General features: G+C 37.5%; 1 long non-coding RNA gene across 1 annotated transcript; it reads left to right on the forward strand.

Annotated features, from left to right (window-relative positions):
- The first annotated feature begins 2,153 nt into the window (after positions 1 to 2,153).
- On the forward strand, positions 2,154 to 11,008 carry LOC112944182. Its single transcript, XR_003248729.1, has 2 exons — positions 2,154 to 2,245; positions 10,186 to 11,008. It is a non-coding gene; the product is annotated as an uncharacterized LOC112944182 (long non-coding RNA).
- Positions 11,009 to 25,397: the final 14,389 nt, after the last annotated feature.

Consider the following 25,397-nt stretch of genomic DNA (forward strand, 5'->3'; position numbering starts at 1 on the left):
ATTTTCTTGCCTTAATCTTTTTATCTTTATCTTTTCCTATCTTAATCTTTTAATCTTTAATCTTACTTTCTTAATCATTTACCTAACCCATTCAGTAGTCCACTTCTGATGTCAGAGCTATTAGATCAATGTCTGTGCCGCTTTCTTCAGAGCTTGGCTTGCTGTTGGCCTTCTCAGAGGACATTTTAGGGTAACACATGGATACAGTATTTCACACACTGGTACCATTCATTCACTAGATTCTACTTCTTATAACCTATGGCTTAGTATTGAATTATTTCTCCCATCTTCCTCCTGCCCTGCTAAACCAGGACAACAGTCACTAGAAAAATATTGCTTTTATTATTGTAGTGTCATTTGTGATGTCCTACTGTTGTTTGTTGTGTTGTCCCAGTGTTGTCCCACTTAACAATGTCGTTTTTACACAAAGCAAGAATCTTAAAGATGAAGTGATTTGTCCAAGTATACAACACTGATCACTGAAGAGGTTAAATTTGGAATAAAGTCAATTTGCATTTGTATTGACTATAAACTGTGCTAGAGACTAGTGCAATTGCCAGCCAGCCACTTGTTATATTCTGTTTAATGCTACTGGTGTGGTGTGAACAAAAGTAATAGCGGCAGTATCTATAGCGAAAGTGGGTTGAGCTATGTAATGTGTTACTGCTTCCCTATCAAGAGCTTATGGTACCACCTGAATAATCCTAGCACTTTTGGAAAATGAAAGAAGGTGACTATCTAGCCATGTGATACCTAATATGATACAAATTCGCCTCAACAAGGTCTTCGCTTCAGCAGTCTAGAAAGCTAACCATCTTGACAGGAAGTTATCTTCCATTGAACTGTGTATGTAGAAACTCTTGAACTACTAAACACCAAAATTATTACAATTTTATTTTTATATTCACCATATTTCAAGGGCTGGAGGGGAACATAGTTTTCATTTTTTCTTGTCTTCAGAGGCCTTTTTGATATAACAAAGCATTGTTTATGTTGTGCATTTTTTAAGCTATTTTCCTATAACCCTCTTATGATGGGAAGAGGTGCACAAAAATGTAATGTCAGAATGTTTGAAATAGAATGAGGTTTGTTTAAAATACGTGTGAACAATAAAACTGGAAAGAACTGTTCTGCCTTTATGATTGCTTTAACAGTGATCAGTGAAAGGAGGAAAAAAGCATAGCTCTTAAAAATAATCTTAGGCTTTCTTGTGCAGTTTAGAGGGCTTGAAGTTTATCTTCTATAAAGACTCCATGACAAAGCTGATATTACTTGTACATAGAGACAATAAGCTGAAATCTACTTTTATGAAGGTGAAAATATTGACACTGACTTCAAATTGGTGTTGATGGTGACTTCAAATTGGTCTTTTCTTGGTGTTTTTTATTGGGACTCAGTGAGTTTCTGTGATGAATCCATGCTGGTCCATCCAGAGTGAACAGGTAGATCCTGGAATAGGGCCTAGTGGAATCTTGCAGTTGAACCTGCTTGCTGAAAAAGGCTAACAAAACCACTCATCCTTGCTGTAGACAGGTCAAAAAAAAAAAAATTACATGCATTGGAAAAAAAAAATTAGACTCTTTCATGGAAAGAAAATTCATGGATGAGGAAGACTCCAACACTGATTCAAGTCCTTAAACTACAGAAATGGGGAGGCTTGGAAATATCACCACCTGTGCCTGACAGGCTGTTGCTGGATATGGTATACTGGGTTAGATGGATATAGCCCAATGTGGCGTTTCCAATGCCTTTGGAAAGGTATATGGTTATATTATTTTGCAGTAATTTTATGAAATATAACCATTGCAATAGTGAGCTTGGTGTTTATATGTGCACACGGGCACACTATGTAGGGCATGAAAGGCAGGAAGCTCACAGAATTAAGGCATTTCACAAGTCTTCAAAAGAATAACTTAGAGTAAAGCAGGGACCTCATTTTAATTTTTCCTGATTTCATCAAAACACATTCTTAAATGCTTTGAGGTAGATATTTCAGGAGGTCAAAGATTGTTTTTTGGGGGATTGTTTTTTTTTTTTTTTTGTATTATACTACATGTTATAGTATGTATACATGTATGTATACATATAGTATGTATAGTAATAACATAGGACATATTGCAAAACAGTTATTCTGATAGTTTTTTTTAGGCATGCTGGCAGTGACCTTCAAGCCTCAGACCTTCAAGCCATGGGGACTTGGGAACTGTGTTACCCTAGATCTGTGATGCCAAGCAGCTGAAGTCAGGTAGGCTTGTCCCAATGATGGGGCTTTTACAAGGAAACCTGATGGGTCCTATCAGCAGTTTGCTGTGAAATAGGCGATTGAGCAAAATGCTTCTATTTTACCACATTGATCCTATCGTATCTGGAGTAAGTGACCTCTGCAAAAGCCAAAAAGGAGTTGTGGAGCTAAGGGCATCTTGATGACACAGGGCAGGTCATCTGGTTTTCTTTTGTTTTTCCTCTTTTCTTTTTTTCATTTTGCTTTAGCCTTGTCAACTGGCTGAAAGGGCAGCTTTTGCTGTAGATGTTACTGAAACATCTCAAGTTTCCCACTTTCTTGTATACTTGCATATTTCTGTAAATGTGCACAAATCAAATCAAACGTGAAACTACTGGAAAAAACATAAGTACTAACAAAAAAAAGCAATTCCATAAAGCATCCACTATGGATTTTGAAGCGTAGAGCTATACTGGCTACAGATTATGATTGTGTTCTTGCTGACACTTATATTCCAGTATTTTGTTGTAAGTGTAAGTTTTAGTTTAAGGTTTTTTTTTGTTTTGTTTTTTTTAAGTCTTAACTTAGTAGTACAGGCACACTGAGCTACACTGTCTTAGGGAAGAGTATTAAGAGGTCATGTTAAAACTGAACATATCTTCAGATGAAGTTGACTTTATTTTATTTATTCTCTTTGGGACACGTCCAGACCTGATGACCTATTAAAGAATAGGGTTATAACAGCAGCTCCTTAGGTAAGTACCAAATCACCTGAGACAGGTGAATGAATATAACAAAATTCTGATGGTCGGCAATGTAAAGGACCTTGCTGCAGACAGAGTTTCTTGACATGTCTTCTAACTCAGGGAAAGGTCTTTCTACCTTCCTTGTCGTCGTCTTTTTTTCTTTTTCTTTTTCTTTTCTTTTATTTTTTCTTCCCCCCCCTTTTGTGAAACACATCATCTGAGCCACCAGGCTGGGATGGTCACTTTGAATTTGCTTTAACAAACAGCTTTCAAAGTCCAGCAATGTGGCACCACTAGAGATACACTCTTACCAGAACGTGCACAATTTTTTGTTGAGATCAAATGGAAATGGCAATAATAGAAAATAAAAATCTAAATTAAGGGAGAGAGAGTCAATAAATTTTTAATCATACAAAATTTAATACTTATGTTAAGGAAAAGAATATTAAAAGTCATTTTATAGAGTGAATTTATATTGGAGCTGATTTTAAAGTTGTACAGCTTTGAGTGATATGATAATCATGCATTTTTCTCCCAGCCCCCCTCAGTGGTACTGGGGGATTGAAATTTATATACTCAATAACTGGAAAAGAATCATAAAGGATCAGACTGGAGGAATCTGTCTCGCTCCATTTTTTCCTGTCACTCCCATAGCGATTTTAATATTTTTCTTATATCTCTGCTTATTTCCAGTGCCAAACATTGTTTTCAAATACAGTGGGCTTGGAAATGAGTACTTAAAGCTGCATGATTGTCGGCAAACTACCATGATTTTCAGGTACTACAATAAAACCATTTGCTATTAAAAAATAAAAAATACAAAACAGGATGCCAGCTCTAAGTGTAACTAAATAGTCTTGTTGTGTGCTTGAATTTTAACTGTTTTAAACAGTTGCTCCCTCATTCTTCTGCCTTGGTGTTAAGGAGGAAAAAAAAAGATTTACAAAAGCTAACATTACAGCACGTTTCTTTCACCCTTTCCAGATATGAATTAAAGACAGGGTAGTCTATTCAACAGTCTGCTAGGCTGAGAACCAGACAATGCTTTATATTACGAATTCATTTAGCCAGTCTTTACTTTACAGATGGGAAACTGAGGCGTAGGATAGCAAATAGTCTATCTAATTTATCATCCTGTGCAATATGTTTTGTAGTCTAGAGCTGCAAGACATAGTATAGTATTATCATGAAATATTTGGGGCAAAATGCTGATGAGTTTTAAAGATTTAATTTCTTGCTTGTTAATTTTCTTTCATACTTTTGATGTACAAGTTCCTTTTCAAATTTGTCTGTGAGCTATGACTGGAGATGGCAGATGTATTGAGTTCCTCACAGAAACGGAGATGTGTTTTACCTAAAAGCAGCCTAGTCAAATTGGTACAGGGTATCACTTGGAAGGATTAGTGAAGCTACTTCAGTATCCTCTAAGAGGCAGGAGACTACCAAAATGTTCTGTGCGCAGAATGAGTTTGGAGTAAATGGATAGATGTTCTTTCCTCAGTTAAAATGAAATAACGGGGGTAAAAAAGATGATCTCATTATGCGTCCTGTCTTTTAAAATCTGATTCATATGGGCATCTCGCATTTTATCATGAGCTTCTGCTCAATGTGTTACGATGACACAGGCTCAGTATGACCCTTTGCTTTGAAGCAAGAGGCTGTTGCCTTTGAAACAGATTAGGGCATCTTGGAAGCCCCTTGAAGACTGAGAACAAAGGATGCACTGACCATATAGGCAGTCTCTAAGAAACTTATCTCAATGCATTTTTGGATAATTCACAATGGTATATGCTTGCTAGCATATTTACAATGGTATATGCTTGCTAGCATATTTACCCGTGTCTAGTCCCTGACCCCTACACTTTAAAAGGGAGGAGAGGGGTGGACGAGGGAAGGAAAAATAAATAAATGAAGACTAAGGTGAGGTTACTCTGACCTGGTGAAACCTGCATGGAAAGTGTGGGTTACTGTGGGTTTGTGAAACGATGTGAATGAAGTTTGTCACATTCTAGCAACTAATTCCTTACTGGTGGATGTTTTTCGTATTCTGACTTCTTTGAATTATTGTTTTCTGTCAACACTCTCTATAGTTGAAGTGCAGAGTACCCTCTAAAAGATGAACACTTGTTTTGAATCGGTTCCTGGATACTGACTCTAGATACTGTCTATGCACTCAAAATTGTGATGTGAATCTGAGTGTCAGCAAGAGTGATCATTGGTTGTAAAGGATGCTGCTTAACTTGCTAGTCTCTCTATCCATTTGCACTTATAATTCATGCTTGAGGTATAAAAATGATGAGAAAATGCATAAACTAAAAATGGGTTTATATTATAGGGGGTGAGAGCAGGCAGGAGGATGCAGAAAATCCATTCAGAGTATAATGAAGGCTCTACCTACATAGAATCTTTGAGACTGAATAGCTTTGCCTCCAAAATATCCAGGGAGAAGTGTGGGACCTTACTGGACCAACCAATACCTATTTGTGAAGCAGTGCATGAAGCCTCTCAGGAGGACTTCACGGGGTCATCTCTGAAAAGTGATTTAAAACATGGGGAAGCAGGAAAGATTAGAGTGAATTTTGTTAGCTGGTAGGAGCAGATGTGTATAGAAGGACCTGAGGTGTCACCTCTCTGCTTGGGACTCTGATACACCTGATGCTGCCATGCCTCAGTTCCCACACTGCTTGTAGAAAAAGTGGGAAAGAGATATACTTAAGGGAGGGAACTCTTCCATGATGAGTTTTGACTATTGGGGTCTATTTTGTCAGCTAAGCTGGAGAACAGAGAAACAATCTTCACAAGGCTATAGAAGCTATCCAAATTTCTCTACCAATTAGAGGGACCTTTGCTAGTCTGAGTGAATGAATTGGGCTTATAGGGAAAGGTTAAGGCCCTCCTTTACCTGGGACAGAAACAGTAGATTTTGTGCTCTGAGTACCTGCTTTCAGTAGTGTCTGAGAACAGGAGGTTTCAATCCTGTGGATTTGTACATTTTGTCTCTTGTTTAACAAGAATATTTGAGTTAAAAAGGTTTAGATGCTCCAAATTAGACCCCCTAATGAGTCAGAAATAACTTCAGAAAGATGCTTCAGTGCTAGATCAGTAGTTTCCTGCTTTCTCATGTAAAAATCTTGCTCCCTTTGAATCTTCTTCACCTTTTGACTCCTCCCTGAGCATCCATGGCAGCATCATCTCTTGGCTGTCTGACCACCATCTTGGCATATCTGGGATTTGCTGCTGTTTTCTGTGTGTTGCTGCCAATTCTTCCCTTCCCCTTTTCCTAACCTTAGGGTTAGATTTTTCTCCTAACCCCTCCAGTGTTTTATGACTCTTTGTTGAAATGATCCTGTGTAAAGTGAGCACAGATCTGGCTCGGTTTCTTGGCTTGGACTCTGAAGTTGGTTTGTATGTTGGCCTCACTTGTTAGGAACTTGTGTGCTAATGTACCACAATATAAATGTACTGATAGAATACTAAGTTTAAATATTTTAAATCACGGGAAAGGGTGAAATAAATGATGTAAGGAGTTCCAAAAGATTTATTTAAAAAAAAAAATAATAAAAATAAAGCGTGTTTAAAAGCTGTTGGGTTCATAATACAATTCACTGTGCTTTTCATTATATACATTTTTTTTTTTTTTTGTATGCGCTCAGCTTTGTTCTGCTGAAGCATAATTTGTCCTGTTTTTAAACTGGCTGCATGCTGTTAATACCCACTTGCCAGGACCTCTTCTTCCCTCTCCCTCCATGGAAAAACACACACATGCACGCACGCATACGCATATATATCTTTGCCTTTGGAAAGCATGATGCTGAGGCATGAGAAGAGGAACTGTCTAGTAGATATTTGTCTTGGCATTTCTCGATAGTTACATAATCACATCTGGTAATGTGGAGAGCTTAGCTGCTGTTATTTTTTACATGGTAACCAGAGATAATAAGCAGTGGTGGTGAGACCTAAACCTTACACCAAATTGCTCACAGTAAGCAAAAATAGGAAATGTATTTCCATACTGTCTTGCAGTTTCTCTTCTCTTTGACACAAGCGAACAGAAACCTGGGACTGGTAGTATTGCTACAAGTTTGGTAAACAAGAAGTAACGCAAGTGAAGTGTATGGGTTTTTACTCCCTTTTTCTTCCCTCCCTTCTAGAGAAAGAAGTGGTCTTCACTTAGTTATTTGTGTTGCAGGTCACAAAAACACGTTTTTGTCATTGGGCATGAAGTACTTGCCCTCCACACGGAACTTCTTCTCAAGGTTAATCCTTGAATCAAGGACTCTTCTTGTTCTTGACCTCTATGGAGATATACTCGGTACATATTACTATATTATGAGTATAGGGTTAGGATAAGAAAAACAAACCTCTCAAAACCTTTTCTTTTTTTCTTTCTCCCCCACAAGTGTAATGACTTTTCCCAGTCAACTCAATTTGCTGGCAGTTTAGAGGTCACAGTAGGAGCAGACATTGAAGGAGCTTCTGGAAGAATAGAAGTAACTAGAGCTTGTGGCACCACAGTCTCTGCTGGGTCAGCCGTGTTGGGACAGGATTTCAGAATAGCAGAGCCCGAAGAAAATGCTGTAGCAACAAGAAGCAGGAAATGCATGATCTGCATGGCTCCATGCAGATGCAAAACCACCAACGCTGGCTTTGGCTATATGTGTGACTAACTTGATAAAAAGCACTTTCAGCCATTAATGGAAAAGGATGACACCACTCCTACTTAATGCATTCTGTTTGGGGATGGAGATGGGCTAACCTAGCAGCATTGCCAGAATACTCCTTGTGAACACTTCTTTTTATAAAAAGTAAAGGGCAAAGAAAGTGCGGAAAGAAGTGAGAAATGGCTTCAAGGTATGCAGCAGCAGGAAGGGACTTAATAGGAATGGTCAAGGTTGTGTTCAGAGGACTGGAAGCATTTGTAGAGCCGGAACTGTGCTAAAAGTACCTCTTGTGAAATGGGCTGTTGGATTACAGATGCTTTAGTTTTTAGATGCACTTGCCAGCACGCATTTGTCACTAGTGGATTGGGACCAGACGGCCATTCATGTAACAAGGTTCTCGCTGCAAATTTGCAACACCGGAGACATTCTTATGCAAGTTTTCTGCCTGAATACTGACACAGCATGATTCTTTATCAAGTCAGAGCTAACACTTCCACAGTGAAAGAAATATAATTGCAGACCAGCTGAAAATTAATGTTATAGTCTTACAATCCATGTCACAATCCTGATGACATTTGTAGTACAATATTATAATGATGTGAAGGATGGAATAATTTTAATGGTTGACCTTGGCATTCAAATAGCATCTAATAGCTGCAGCTTTGCAGGGAAAATAGGTTTCAATGTTCAATTTCTAAATCTAGATTTAAAATACCAAAACTTAGTGCCTGCATATCAAGTTTGCTTTGGCCTATCTGATGCAGAAAATGTATTTTGGTATTAACATACACGTTTGTGTTCCAAATGTATTTTGTAATAAAAACAAAAGTCTACAGCTTGAAAGTAGGAAGCATCAGATGTACTTGCAGTTACTTTCTTACTTTAAGATGAGAGAAAAGGGTTTATGAACATATTCTGTGGAATTCAATAAACAGAACAAGAGAAGTCTGTCATTGCAGAAAATAGAATTGTAAATCAATGAGAAACTGATTAAGGGCAGAAGAAACAGAGCCCTCAGTAGGGTTCACACTAACCATGGAAATTTCATAGAATGGTTGTCCATCTCAAATGCAAAAGGGGTTTAGTTAAGCAATAAGAGTATCTAGTGGTGTAACACCATGGATCAGAATGGCCAGACATACTCAAAAGCCTAGAGACAAATGAAATCTCAGGCTTGTCTTAATACCTTAAGGTGGTTTCTGGATAGAGCAGTGGTCCTGTCTCCTTAATATAGCGAATTCCTCCAGAGTCTGGATGAGGTGTAGTCAAAGACCTAGAATTTGAATTAGGGACTCCTAAAGAAAACTCTGGTCTAATGGAGACCTAGCAGATGTTGCCCAAGTTGGACAGAGTAATCAGTTCATACTACTTTCATACTGATTTTTGGTACTGCAAATCCAATCAGGTGTGTAGTTTTAGTCAAGGGTTGTTTGGCAAAGGTTGTGAAAAGTCTTTGTTTCATACATGGTGAAGTATCAATCTTCAAGTATCGTACAACACATTCAGCAGCATTTAGTTTAATTCCATTTTCAATAGACTTCACAATGGACATAATTTGAATGGAACTGAAGTTTTTGGAAAATACAAGCAACTGTCTGTAGCGGTGCCTTCTTTCATTGTACGCATAATCTCTGGAGTCAGAGGTGATTATATAAGTGTCACTGGCATCTGAAAGCTTTATGTGGTTTAGCTTTGCTTTCTACACCAAGCATGTATGCTATTCTGAAAGGTCATGATGAGGAAGAAAAAGTAGTTCAAGACATGCCATTTGTGAATGCATTAGAGAAGTAAAGAATGTGATGGCAACTGAGAGAGAAAACAGAGGGTGGAGCATTGTTCACTTAAAAAAAATCTTTACTCAAGCATGATATGATATTATCTCATAATACAAGAAAAAAATATATGGAAAGGCAAAATATTTGTAGTTGTGAATTCCCTAAGATGTCTATGAATAGATTTGTAAGGTTAGTCATACTCTATATTTGGCATGGTATTAGTTCTGGCCCAAAAGTGAGGGGAAACAAACTATAGATGAAAGGCAAGAAACAGTGGGTGAACACAAAGATAACCATCAAAGACAGCTTCAGCTGAGAGCAGGGAGCGTGAGCAACATGCCTCAAGATGGCAATGGGAATGGTGCTTGGCAGCATTCTCTGAACACTGCCGCCTGTCTTGACTCTTTTTTTTTTTTTTAATTATTATTATTTTTTTTTTTTTGGTGGGGAGTGGGGCTCAGTAACACCATGAAACCTATGTAATGTTCAACAGCAACTTCTCAGCATATATTCCTTATCATAGGATCCCGTTGAGATTGTCACCCTTTCCCTCAATGCATCCTCTCTCTCTACCTTGGAACAGAACATATTAAAATGCAAAAGAAGAGGAATAAAAAAGCAAAATGGGGATCAGGAGCAGAGAAACACTCCCCTTCCTGCCCTTCCCCCCTCCCTCCACTGGGAAGCATTGCTTATTCCTCAAGAAATCTCCATTATTACATTTTTTTTTTTTTTTTTTTTAAGCTTCATTGCTAACCACTGACAAAAAATTTGTCTTATAGGTCCCACCATTACACATTCCATTGACATAGGGACCAAGAAGCATTATCTGGAAAGGAGAGCTCACAGTCTACATGATTTCAGCCAATCGGAGATGATGATATTGTATTACCGGTTTCATAATATAAATGAAAAAGATGGCCTTCATTTTGATGAAAGCTGTAAAGTAGCTATTGTGCTTGTTTTGTATTGCAAGGCCCAAATGTATTATTTATGCAATTTTCCTTTTGAAAGGAAAAACTGAAAGAGACTATTTCATTTTACAGCATTCAGTCAAAGCTATTGTCTCATGAATGTGAACATTCCTGCATTTTATCAGCTTCAAATGTAGAAGGCAACTCACAGATCATATATAGAAAGGATTTTTGAAAGTTTGAAAACTGCTTTTTCAAAAAGCTAGACCCTAATGACTCAAGACATTATTTGTGCGTGTGTAGGCTGAATCAACACTTAGCCTATCAGAATGTACACAGAGTAACGTCTTTTTCAAGGTCTTAAACAGCTTTGATTGAATCTTGGTGTACATTAAATTGATAATGTGAGCAGCCTGTAATACACGATATTCATAACAACAGAATACATCTTCATTTGGAAATATACACTTATATGTAAAGTCAGCATCCAACCAAGGATCTCAAAAACAGTGATTGCACCTTCTTGTTATGGCTGTAACACAGGAAATAATGCAAGTATTTCACAAATGGGGAAATTGAGGCATGTAAAATTAGGCGACCTTCTTGGAGTTGTATGGGAAAGTGCTGATAATGTAGCCCAAGTCCTTGGGGTCAGTCCTCTAACATAACCACTAGCACGTGAAAGCTCTCCTGAGGTTCTTGGGTCTATGGAAAAAGAAATCTCCTAGAGATGTTGAATTTTCTACCTATTGGCCTCAGTAGAAGTTAGCTGCTTGCCCTTGAATATCCATTCGAAGTTATTGGTTACTTTTGCAGAGGGCTGCATTAAAAGTTAGATTTATATTCAGCCTCTTCTTCTATGTACTTAATGAAGGGCTCACAAGCGCAGATATATCCTTTTCTTCCTTTTTTTTCTTTAATATATTTTTGATAGAATACCTTTGAAAATTGCAATAAAAATACCTCATTGTCATGCAACTTTCTAGTTTAGTTGTATATTTTTTAATGTCCTTTTCTGGGTTCTGGGATAATTTGTAGGGGTGTGTGTGTGTGTATACACCTTTTAATGTTTACTTACCCCGTTTTATCTTGGGCTAAAAGTCAGTAGAATGAGTCATATCAGATCAGTCACAGAAGTATCTTTTAAGAGACTATGGTGGAAGTAAATAATGTTTATGACAGTTAAATATAAGCTATTGAATTAAAATAATAGAAATTGGATTTATTTCCTCTTCTCATATTCTGGTAGATACTTCAGAACACAAGTATAAGTAGCTTGTATGGATATTCTTAGGCAAATCCATGACTGTAACCAAAATCAAATATACAGAAAAATTAGTTTCAGATGGATGTAGATACACTGAAATTGCTATTTAAAATAAAAGCCCCTTTATTCGTTCAAATTAGGCAGCAACAGTAGCAGCACTGCAATCTTCATTGGTTTTGAAGGGATCACTACCATATTTGGCATAACTAAATATGCTTAGATGTGCTTAGGGAGCATGCCCAGGGAAAGCCCTGGCTAACTTTCTCCTAGTCTGCCTATGAAATAACACAGGTTAAACACAACTGGGTTAAATTGAAATACGGTCCCATTCTGTGCTGATATGGTACGTGTACATGAAAATGAGTACTTGTCATTTAATCAAATAGAACAAACAAAGGAGAAGAAAAACTCCCATTCACTGATTGTAGTTGAGCTAATGTTAGATTATAGTTGTCTGTCAATTCTAAGTACCGAGCCTTAATGTTCTGGATACTTACTTTCCTCAATTGCCTCAATTTATATTTAAAATATGATTTTCTGTGATTATCCTTAGCATGGGAATTCACTTGATCATGTAAACATAAAGTGAACATAGGGAGTGATAATGCAAAGAATGATTTTTTTTTGAAGTTCAAATAAAAGCTCATCTAATTTTTTTCATGATTCACCTAGATTTATCTTTTAGAGATGGCATAAGCAAGTTTGCCATTTCTACTCCTGTATTTTCAGTAGCAATGAGAAATATAGAAAGTAAGTGGATTATCTTGATAGAGTATACTTTCTGTAAATTTTAGGTTAGTTAGTCATATTAGTTGTACTTTTCTCATGTTATAGAAATGAAATGTTTTGATATTGTTACAGATAATTCCTGGTGCTTTCAGGGGTAATACACCGCTGAGGTGATCACAGGTCTTTTGCTTCATTTGAGGGATTAAAAAAAAAACCATAAATCCTGGCCCATAGTATAAATTGCTGTAGGTGAGAAGTTTAGGAACAGATTGGGGCGACAGGTACTGTTTGCTGGCCAACATTCTTATCATTGTTTGAAGCAGATGGCTTCAATTTTGTACTCTGTTTTTCAGTTTGTAAAACAGATTATATAATTATTGATCAAATCAAAAAGAAGTTATTTTATGACTGAGTGGTATATGTCTTGAAGAGAATCTCATTTTATTTGGAAAAGAATTCTCCATTTTGCATTTGAATGTGAAAGCTAGCATTGCTTGAAGAATGAAGACTTTTCTTAAAAGATCTTTTTTTATATTGCAAAGTGTCGCAAGAAATAGTGAGTTGTTCTTAACCAAGCCTATGGTTAATGGCTTAGTTCAGAGAAAAAAAAAGTTGGATTTAACATCTAATGATATTAAGAGCAGTAATAACAGCAGTAATATTGCCCTATCTGTGTGCTGTGCCTCTGTCAAGTACAGAGAAATTTCCCCTTTTCCTTTTACTATTTTTTTTTCTTTCCTGCACTATTATACTTTCATAGCTCTAAAACTAAGGGATAAGGGAAGAAAGCAGAAATCGAAATCTGAATTTGGAAAAGATGGCTAGATCTATGTTGCTGCCGGACTCTGCATGGATGAGGAGCTCTGTAGGGCCAAGGCTGAGGTGGAAAGCATATAGTCAGATAAACTCAAGCTGTTATGAATGGAATGGTAAAGAAATCCTCAATACCTGGCTAGTGAGAAGCCTCATAAAAAGAGAAAGTCCAGATAGATCTGAAAGCTCTGGGTTAAGCTATGTTGTCCATCATAGCCTGATAATTCAAAACATGGAAAAAGATATATAGAGGCCAGTCTTGCTGTCTCTAGTAGGAAATTCATTTCATCTGCTGTACCAGAATTGTAACAAAGACCTGTATGATAAACCCTATACAGAGTGACAGAGACCATCTTTTTCTTGGTGAGAAGGTAATATGCATTACTTAGGACTTTAGCAGTAGCTTAGAAATGGGAACCCCTTGTTTTTCTGGTAGAGTAGCTCTCATTCCAATGAGAAAGTTTAGTTCTTCTACACTCAGCCTTTTGTACTATTAAAGCATCATGGCAGCTGCTGAATTATTTATCTTCTTCCAGCAGACAAAACTAGTATTCCACCCAACACCTTCCTCGTCCAAGAGGAAAAAAGCAGTTTGAGTGAGAGAATGCATTATAAAACCTTCAATACAAAAGTTTACATCATTAAGCATTTTAGGGTTTACGTAGACAACTGTGGCATGCAACAGCACTCACATTCCTAAGTGATTTTTCTCTGCAATCAGAATTTCATTCATTACCTAATTTTCATGCAAGTCCCCTGGCATTTGAAATATGTTTCCAGGTAGGGTCCCCAAGGGCTTCCCCCTCCCATAGTAACTGATTTGCAGTGTCCAAAGACAGATCTAAATATCTTTGGCTCAAATTACTTAAGGGCTGCAAAGCAGGATTTGCTGTCATCTTCATCACATTTCACACCTACCGAACTGATAACAGATTAATATCTGGTCGGCAAATATTTCATCAGTGTCTCCAGCTAAGGCACCTTGCATTATTTTATCTGAGGTCCCCAATGGAAGAAGAGGGAGGTGGGGCGAGGGGGAATGAATTTGCACTCTACAGAAGAATGAGGGTGGGGATCGTAAAGGGAGGAAGAGGAGAAATAAAAAAGGGTTTCTCTTGGTATTACAAGAAAAGCAACAAAGCTAGTCCTGGCAAAGTTCTCTGCTCCGATTATGTATACACTTTTATTCAATCATTGTATCGCTCTGTGTCTGACACTTGGTCAATAGTGCAATCTACCACTGATCAGAATAAAACAGCCCTCCTAGAACACCTTGGAATTTCATTAGTTTCTTTTCAATGTTGTCTTTATAACTAGATGTTTGCTCGGGAACACAAATTTAAAGCACAGTTATGCACTTTTTCACATAAAGTCATGGATCTGAAAAATCATGTAAATATATTTTTTTCAGACAAGAAATGCCCTTAAATGTCATGCCTTGTATATTTGTGTATGTATAGTGTGTGGGTGTATATATATATATATTTATATATATAAACCAAAGTATGTACTCCTCATCTCAATCTGATCTGTTCTTCTTAGGTTCAGAAATCTTTGTTTTTTGATTTCGGTCATTGTCTAAATGGCCAGTAGTCTAATTCACTTTCAAAGGCTTAGTGTCAGTTAACAAATGTTACTTCAATAAGCTGATATAATAAACTGGATATAATCTTGTTGGTCCTCTCTGCCACCATCTGTTCTGTAATATTGGGGTGAATGCAAGCTAAGCAGGAGAAAGACCTCATTGCTGAAGTTCATTTTAACTGAGCACTCAGTGAACTTGATCATAGCACGCGCCCTTTTGATATTTGCTAGTTAGCTTTAAAGAAACAGCCAAGACTGCATTTCCGCCTGTGCAGAAAATTCAGTGCTAAATTTTCACTGTTTTAATCATTAAGTACATTAATACTGTGATTAAGAGGTAATTGTTGTGGTACAATGCAATGAAAACTTCAATGAAGTGCTATCTGTTCCTGGGGTAATGCAACCACAATGTATAGTTAGTGCTATTACTGTGCTTCTTTACCCCCTTTCTAATTTGTTGTCTTATATTTTTTTCTTTTTTTCCTCCTCGTCTCTCCTCTCCTACCTACCTGTCTGTTGTAACTCAAACTATCTCCTTTATTTTTTCTCGTATTGCTGCCTCCCTTCTGTGGCACCCGTTTAGCTCTACCTCTGACCTCAGCTGCACCATGCTCATAGCAAGATGCTACGAGAATCCCTATTGACAGCTGCCAACCAGTAACTTTTTCCAGAACAATGCGGTAGAGCTGGCGGGTGATCCAGGGCAAGTGAGTGGTCCTGCTTTGAAAGGTTGTCTGAAAGGGCATGTTTGTCCCCAACTCTGAGTTTGAATCCAAAGTAAACCTGATTCCTCCCAAGGCAAAGGCTAACACAATTCTGCCAAGCCCTCTCTAGTCTACCGCATTAATTTCACCTATAATCATCCTTCTGAAAGTGCATCTGTCTACTGACTATTTAGTTACTCTCTAGGAGTAAAAGCAAGGAGCACCTCTATTCAGCCTTTAGCTTAAACCAGGACTTGAGTTCCTGAGCCAGCAAAAGTGACTAAAGAGAAACATAGAGGGCTCTTTTAAAAAACCCTCTTGAGATCATCAGTACTTTCCTTCGCTTCTTCAAAACCTCTTTTGAAATTAATGATCATATATTAAAATTTCTGTTCATATCCTTCATTCTTTTAAAATTCATTTTCTTCTGTAACTTTCAAAGCGTTAGTTTTCTTCAGCAGCCCTTCCATGTTATGTTTATTCGTTTGCATATTCCAACTTAATCTGCCACTATTGTTTTCATATTCTGTTTTCTTACCTTCTCTCTTTCTTTTTGCATTCCTATCTTTTACTTTCTTAGTGCATTCTGCATGGTTCAAAGGTACTCTTGCCTCTTTAGTTTTCTTCTGTAGAATTAGATCTTAATCTTTTAATCTGTTTAGCTGATCTATTTTTTTTCTATGTTTATCTTTCATTACCTTTCTTCAAGACACTTCTTTCTTTCAGATCTGCTTTCCATATACTGTACTTTCCTTCCCATTTCTCCTTTACTGCAACTGAGAGATTTCCAGTAAGTTAAAGTAGGATGCTAAATGGTACTTAAGGAAAAGATTAAAGAAAGAAAAGAGAGAAGATGCAGACATCTTTGTGACTAACCTCCTAGTATGATTGAGTCCTTTTATGCTATGAAAGCTGTAGCATTCTTCTAAATTGACAGATGAAGAAGAAAGCCTAAGTACTGAAATGAAAAGAAAATGGGAGGGTGGGCAGTGATCTTTAAAAGCCATTGAGGGTTAGTGAGGTCAAGTGAAAGCTTTTCTGTTTGCTTTTGGGTGCAGTCTTTTGCCATAGTCTTGTCAACATCTCAGAGGCCATCTCTAAGCAGGCTTCAGCCAAATCCAGGATCCAAATATCCCCAGTCCTTGGGTGAGTTCTCCTTACAGAGGCTTGCTTTTTGCAATATGAATTGGTAGTTTTTTAATAAGCTGCTGTGTCATGTCCATCAGCTGTAGCCCACTCCAGTTTGCTCCATGTGTCGTTTACAAAATGAGGCTACAGCGCTTCTCCTCTCCATGCCAGCAGATGTGGTGAAGCATGATCTTTTTTGTTGTTGTTTTTGAATGTGATTTAAAAATTACGATATATCCTTGATTTGTGAGGAAATATCTGTGCAAAAATAAGATACTTAACCCAAATTCTCTCTGAAGTGTGAAAGGGCAAGACTTTATTTCTAAATAATGTCTTTTTTTTAAACCATTTTATTACATGTAATGATTGTCATATTACATGTTTTATAACATGTAAAGATGTAGTGAGTAACTACTGATTTGATCCTACTTCTGTGCTTCACTTAGAAATTATTTTGATAACTTGTCCTCTTGTTGTGTCCTGTTTATTGAGAGGTCAGAGCCATGCCTTTGCACTAAAGGAGTCTGTCACTGAGAATGAAATGTAGGACACCATCTTAGACCAAATACCTTTTCCATGCTTCTGATATCTGCAGCACTTATTAATACAACTTTTCTAGATATCAAAGTGGAAAGGTAGAGATTTATATGAATATATTTAAGTATAAAAGAGTTTTCTACTATTTGAACCTACATACAGAATGAAATGGAAATGTATATGCCCAGTAGAGGACTACAGAGGATGTTCCAATAATCCTTCTGCTGGTTTATTTTACATTTGGTAGGCTTCTGAACCAACTTCTGTCAGAAGCACATTGAGCTCTAAGCCTTTCATCTAGCTAAGATGCCCTGCAGGTATCGTTGAGCAGTGAATGATGGCACCCCCAGCCGATGGGTTAGAAAGCGAGGGAAGAGCAAGTTTGGGATCCAGGACCATATCCTGCAGGAGATATTTTAATATCTTGTAGTTTCCAGGGCTGCCAAGGAAATGATAGGCTCGGATCTGATATACTGGCATACTGGCATACACCAAAACCTCATCTAATAAAACTGCACCTGATACATGAGATGGCTGGTAGCAAGGTCATTCCTCTCACAGCTGAACTTGTTAAGGAAAGCAGGAGACCACGTTAGGATGGACTTGTACGAGGGTAGTAGAAAGTAGAGATAGTTCAGAAGAGTTTGGGAGGGAGCTGTGAAGCTCAGTGCTTTGGGGTGCATCCTTTCATGATTTGCTTGAAGGAGCTCAGGATGAGACAGTGTCTAGCTTTTACCTGGTTCAAATGGTGGTTCAAGTTATCAATCAGCCTAAGGCTGGAAATGTAAATATACATATGCATGTGCTCATTTTAAGTCCTTTTGAACAATTTTGCTCTTCAAAACAGTTAAAATGATTTTTTTTCCTTCTAAACTGCATATTTATGTAGCTCTAAGAATAGCTTATTCTAAAATTTACAGTGTTTCTTTTGTAAATGGTTCTATTAGCTTCTTTTTTGTTGTTGTTTTTGTTGTTTTGCTTTTTTTTTTCAGTGAGCCACTGCAGTTCAACACATTTGGGCAGAAACATACAACTGCTAAAAGTATTAAAAGAAAATAACTTCCTGCTATTATCAACTAACGGACAAAACGATTACTCTGTTGACTACAAAAAAACGCATATCATAAAGAAATAAAAGAGGGGACTGTATTTTACTTCATTATATGTTTGGTACTAGACTGATGTGTTTTCTTTGGACTGTGACTTCCTCAGTAAGAGTCTGTAAGCTTTCCTATTAGATTGGATTTAGTTTGCTTTCATTTGTAGCTTAATTTTCCTGTGAGGAATAAATCTGAAATGCAGGTGTATATAGCAAACAACTACTGCAGTTTGAAAACTGTTGGTATTTTGCTGTGATTCTGGTGACGATGATGATATATCCACAAGTTTCACACAGAGACAATGTGTGTGGGGCAAAGATATTTTGAGAAATAACTTTCTCAGGTTTTCAGTAGATTTATTGCTTTCTAGCTATGGTGGCATTTTCCTGTCTTTGGTTCTGGTAGTGCTTTCCGAAAGATAAAATAAAAACAACAAAAAATGTGTAAATATTAGGCTTGGCTGAAGTTTATAGACTGAATCTAAAGTAAATGCTGGTGTGCTTTAAAAAATAAATAAATACAAGATTTGATCTTTAGAGATCAGGCAGGCACTCCAAGTCAAAATTATAGACCATCACAATTCATTGTTGAAAAATCTATAGGTAGAGTCAACATATTTACAAGGAATTTTGCATTTGTCTGGTCAGTTTGAGCATTGGAAGTAAATATACAGTAAAGGTAAGTCAGTAGTAATATTACTAGCTAGCATAAGAAAGAGTATAACCTAACAAAGATTCAAAGTATTTTAGCCTCCTCTATTCTGACCTCAATAGTTAAAAGAATATAAAACTTTCTGTCAATATTCTGTCAAGTAAAAACTTCCTAGAAGTGTTCTCCAGCGGATGAAGTATATGAAGTATATGTCAATGAGGACAGTGGCTGTATAACCACTGCATCAATATTGCACCTCAGGATCCTTGTCTGTCCTTGTCTCAGGGTGGAGGAGAACATTAGAAAACAATGGTAAAACATATGGTTATTTGCAATAGTTTATCACTAGACAAGTTACATATCAGGAAAGTAGAAAGTATGTTAAACTGGAATCCTGATGCTTGTTGAAAAGTTTACAGATAGGCTATGCTAACTTCCCTCTCTTCCTTGATTCTTCATGTTGTTGTAAATTGAGATTTATAAACCAAAGTATCATTTTGGTATCTTCATTTTTTTTCTTTAAAATGTGCTTGCTGGAGATAGAAAATACGTATTATTTTCCCCAAACCTCATGATGCTTTCAAACTATTTTACTTCCTTAACATCAAGAGTAGAGAATCTGTAAAGAAATGAATTATTAATGATTGGTTTTTCTCAGCAACGGAATCACTTTTCCCAAGGAGAAACATTTCTTCCATGCTTTTGGCCATTTTCTTCCTTAATATCAAACCCTGACCCTTTGGTAAAGGTGTCTTCTTTTGACTCACAGATTTGCTGACTTTCATAAACACACCACTTTTACTTTTAATCAGTACAAAAGTTCAGTTTGGGGAGCTTGGTGGTCAGGTTATAATCAGAACTACATTTAACAGAGACCTGGCAAAATAAAATAAAAACCAAAATTTGGTATGCAGAAAAGTGTGGCTTACGGATGAATATGTATGGAGCTGTATTTTTAAAAATGTTCTGTCTGTCCCTGTTTGCACAAATCTTCATGTGTCAAAGAAGAGAGGGATGACAAAAGAGGTGGTAACTTATTGCCAAGTGTCGCATATGCTTTCTGCTTGTTCCAGAAAGCTCTAGCAGGGCTAAAGCTACTCTATATGATAGGGTATAGTTTTGACCTGGCTTTGTGGCTGATGATGAATCCTGGTGCAAAAATGCCAGTGGCTTCTTACTGACTTAACACAATATGTGGGATTAGTTACATTATCCTAGAGATTAAGGAGAAGAAAGGGTGTTCATCAAAAGAACTTTTAAAGTTCTCAAGGCCAGGAAGAAACTCAGACTCTATTTTTTTTTAAATAGGTTTATTTTGTAAGCTTGTTCCCCTTACAGTATGAATCTTGACCTTATTCAGACTATATGGGCCTGAGCTTGGAGGTGTGCTAGAATACAATTTGCTTATAAATAGAAAATTAACAGATTCTTATGCCATGCATATCCTAACAGCACACTTATTTCCTGGCATACGTGATTTACAAACATGTAAAAAGGCATTCACTAAAACTACCTAGAAGTTAGCCACTCTGATCATGATTGATACAGTTATAAAATCATAATCTTTCACTATGTTCTCATACTCCTAAATCCAAAAATCTGATTTTGCCGATCAAATATCAGACCATAGAGAAAATGGTTAATCCAATGACCCATAAAAAGTTTTACATGGAAAAGGAGCTTGAACCAAGGGTTCTCTAAACTGTGCTCTAAGCCTTTCCAGACATGTTCTGTCTTGCTGTTTCTTTCCTAACTGAGTTGAGATGGAGAATTGGATTGAGATTAACGTAAATGAATTTACAAAGCTAATCAGTCAGCCTTGGTCCAGAGGTGCAGGCCAGTCTTTTTCAATCCCAGAGAAAGTATGGTAAGGGTCATGAGGCAATATGGAGTCTAAATATCCCTCCCAACTATCCCTCCCAACATTATCTTAGGCCTCTGGGTCAGAATAAATTCAGTAGTAAAAAAAATCGCATAATGGAGTATAAGATTCAGGTTCATCATAGCTGAATTCTCATCAAAAGGTCTTGGAGATTATAGAGGAGAATCATGCCATTGCTTGTCAACATAACATACAAGTTACAACATAACTTGTATCAGGTCAGTGAAACACTCTTTTCTAGGCAGAAGCTACCACAAGAGAAATTCATTCTTCTGTAAAAAAGATATTTTTTGTCATCTCATGGAGGTGAGGACTTCAGATATTCTTGTCTGTATCTGCTTTTTATCTTTATGGCAACACTTTTCTCTACTTTTGAATCCAAAGGCACAATGTTACTTCCTTTGACACAATGAGATATGAAGGATCATATGGTCTTCAACGCTTATTAGATATGAGTCATGTGAAACCTAGCTTTTGTATTCACATTGCTCTTTGGCTTGTCTCTGATTCTGTCTCTGACTTCTAAGGACCTGAATACATATTTAAATCCATGCAACCAATATTTTTGTTTCCTATGCACTGCTTTGCATTCACATAAAATGTCCTCGACTGCTGTGATTAAGTATTTACAGTTTACATAAAAGCACATGTAACTTAGGTTACTGAGATGTGTTTTATTCTATACGTAGTAGACACTTGAATGCGTCTATGTTAAAAACAAAGCCTGAGAAAATTTTCCTAGAAATCTCAACCACAGAGTGTTCATAATTTCTACAATCTTGGCAAATACTGGAGTGCTGATTTCAGAGGTAGTTGACTTGCAGAATAGCTCAGAAATACGTCAGTAAAGTTAACTAATCTTTTTCCTCATGTCCAGATATTTTTATCCTACTTTGATATGTGACGCAGTCTTCTAGTCCTGGCACTTCCAAGAGCTACTAATTTAACATTTACATCTAGGCAGTCAGAAATGTTTCAAATATCTGGAGGAGGGAGCTATGGGTAATAGTTGTCATTATTGTGTCTTTTGCTCTTCGTCAAAGAGGACACAAGGAACAGCAGGCATATGGCTGAATGTCTACAGGCCTTGCTGGTTTACTATTGATATTCTGACCTGCTTCTAGGTGCTGCATAAACATGACTTACCATGAATACTACTAGATAAGTTACTCAGAAAGTGTTTGAAAGGCTTTTTCTTTTTAATTTGAGTTTTCCATTTTTTTTTTTTTTAATTTTAGTACTGTGGAATGGAAGGAGCATGAAGAGCCTGAAAGGGCCCAGAAGGTCTTCTACTGCAAAAAGTTTTACCCCCTTTTTCATTAGCACTGTTAGAGCTCCCTAGCTCTTCTTCAGTGTTTGCTTTTCTGCTGTGCCTCAGTCCGGTGTGTACATGTGTACGCTCTGACACCGCTAGCTTTGCATTGCTCTGTTGCTTGTGTGTAGGGTATAGCTAGGGACAGGGATATGACATATTGCAGATAACATTCTAACATATTAAATAAGGATGTTCAAACATAGTGACAGATCTTGTTGTATGATGATATATCAGGGCAGCTCAAAGATAAGAATTTTAATATACTCTATTATAGAATCACTTAAGCTGACTAAGTGATAGATATGGGGGGAATAGTCTGGCTTGTAGCTTCTGGAAAGGGTTAAGGAAGCAGGCAGCTGCAGAGAAATATCTGGGTGCTATAGGGAGACAGAACTAGGAATAAAGGAAATTATTCTATTAAGGAAAAAATTTTGATCTTTTAAGCAATTCTTCTGAGAGATGACACAAGAGGAATGTAATTTTCTCCTTAGATGAATAAAATTCATTAGATGAGAGGTGTTCAGTGTATATGACCTGTCAGGACAACCTTTCTAAACCATCCCTTATATCAGTTTTCTTTCACGTCCCTTGACGTATAGTCTGTGATACTCTGGTGGTGTCTGCCTGGCCCATTTTTCCATCTCACAGTGATGATAAAGGGAAGGAAGATGGTGACAGGAGTGGTCAGCTTATCTGACCTGCAGCCTGCTCTTTGTCTGCCTCTGATGCACATATTGGGGAATGCAGGTCGGAGTCATTCTAATGGCTTTGTTTGGTGCTTCCCACCTGGGTCCTTCAGATCTGGGGAAGGAGATTTTGCAATGAGGTGATGCAGACTGATGAAGCATACATGCAGAGATGCATGTCTCTTTCACTCTTTTAAGACAAATGAGCTGTACCATGCCCAGGAAGGGTGATTAGCTACCAGTGGACTCAATGTTGCAGGATTCATACCCATACAAACGTGGAACTGAGTGGAGGACCTAATAGATCTGTCTCATTTCTAATCTGAACTTGATAATCATCTTTAAGAACAGGATGAACTGTATTAAAATGTTTTCTTTCTTCAGATGCAGTCTTTCTTTCCATGTTAGGTTAGAATTTATCTGCAGAAAAATCATCCACTTTAAAGAGGGCTTTCAGAGCAAGAACGTATCTTACAGAATCCATTGTTAGAGCACACGTTGAGCACTTTAAGTATATGAAGAACATCACCTTTCACATTAGGAAAGGGTCTATATGCCCTTTCCTTTACAACAGAGATAACATATTTTGAAAAACAAGGCCTCACTTAACCCAGATCCTTGGAAATAATGGCAGAACGTGGCTTCTGAAATCTGACTGGGAGCTGAAGCAGCCACAACACACACATTACAATTACTGCTGTAAATCCTTTGGTGGAGGTAATAGCAGGTTTCCACATCTGCCTAACAAGAAGGGTCCTGAAGCCCCTCTGGAGAGGGCCAATAGGACATCTGCTTGGACAGACCCCTGAAGGAAGCTTTCAATGCTTGGACCTCTTTGCAAATAGGCAGTGATCCAGGATCTGCTTTTTCAGGAGGATGAACTGAAGAGTTCTTGTGTCTTAACTCATATGCAACATAGCCACATAAGTTCATCTTCTCCCTTCTGAGCAAAACTGAGGCACTTGCTGTGGCATCTTGCCTTCTAGAATATTGTGGATCTTTTACATCGCAAATTCATGTAAAAGCCTTAGCAGATTTGCTATCTGAAGAGGGCAAAGTATGGATGCTTGGAAAATATCTCAAGTTGGCCACTAGAAAACAAGAATCGCTTGAAAGTTTTAGTTATAGGCTCCTTCTGTGGCAGGGCACCCACAACATATGCTCATGCATGCCTGCCACTTGCTGAACTATAAGAACTTAACAATGTACTTCTCATTACATTAACTGTACTATGCATTCTTTAAAGTCAGATTAAACAGTCATACAGCTTATACAGTTTTTCAGAAGCTAGCTGAAGACAACTAGAATTACAAGATGCTCTATTTAAGATATTTTAATAATGAAAAATGTCTTTTTTTTTGAAAAGGAAAATAGTATCAAATTTGAATTATGGAATCTGAAAAAAAAAAAGTCACTTTCGTCACTGGGGATAGATAACAATTCAGTGATATACATGAGTGCTGAATTTGGCTCTAAGTACTGAAAACCCCATGCTATCTGTATTTACTCTATATTTGGCTTTCATGTATACTTAAGTCTGGCAAGTGTATCTCGTGGGCACCTGCTTGATGCAGAGATTTATGGAGAATGCCAACATTTGGTCTTGATATTTAAAAACAATTTGTTATTTGTCAAGAGAAGTAAATTGTTAACATCTTTATTTACTGATGAGACAACGTGTCAGAACTGGAACCTGTTCAAAATGGACAGCCATTTATTAGTTCTCAAAATTATGAAGTTTTTAAGCTGAAGGCTTTTTTTCTCTCAGTTTTGGCTTATCCTTGATTGAATGCTTCATTTTACAAAGGGGCCTTTTTTTAATAGGTGCTTCATGTAGCACATGTTAGAGGGAGCTTTTGGATGCCAAGAAATGTTAAATAAATTCTTTCTGGCATACCCTTTTCTTCTATTCACTTTGTTTTCTTTCAAGTAATGTCTCAGTGCATTTAAAAGCTGTAGTTTTCCAAGATGTAGACTTTATGTAGCTGGGTTGTTTATATCAAGATAATATATAGGATTAGGATTATAGCGGTATAACTTGCATCAAGGTAGCTTATACCAAGGTACTAGTAAAGCTAGAACTACAAAAACAGTCTCATACATTGGGCGGAGCTGTTGTACCAAGCAGAGAAAGATTGCTGGAAAATAATGTACTGAAGATGAGCTAAGCAATGGGAAGAGAAGGCAGACACAGTCTTAAGAGCAAGCTAGTGGAAGGTGCTTTCATGTAAAATGCATGTTGCAGTCCATGCGCATGCACAGTTTTGAATCAGTTCTCTGAGTAATTTCATTACATGCTGCCTTGCCAGTGTGATCTTGGTGAGCTTTTGGATGGTGGCTTCATGCTCCTGGAGCTATGCGGTTATCAGTTCTCAAACTCATTGAGAGCTGGTTTTACATGGATTGATCTGCACATAGAAGTTGCAGTCATAGAATCATAGAATGCCCAAGGTTGGAAGGGACCTCAGAGGTCATCTAGTCCAACCCCTCTGCACACACAGGGTCACCTAGAGCACGTGGCACAGGGCTGCATCCAAGCGGGTTTTAAAGATCTCCAAAGAAGGAGACTCCACAACCTCTCTGGGCAGCCTGTTCCAGGGCTCTGCCACCCTCACTGTTAAGAAATTTTTCCCTAAGTTCCTCTGGAACTTCCGATGCTTCAGTTTGTGGCCATTTCCTCTAGT

The sequence above is a fragment of the Nothoprocta perdicaria genome, unplaced genomic scaffold, assembly GCF_003342845.1.
Source record: "Nothoprocta perdicaria isolate Ctin4 unplaced genomic scaffold, notPer1 scaffold_161, whole genome shotgun sequence".
Taxonomy (NCBI): Eukaryota; Metazoa; Chordata; class Aves; order Tinamiformes; family Tinamidae; genus Nothoprocta; species Nothoprocta perdicaria.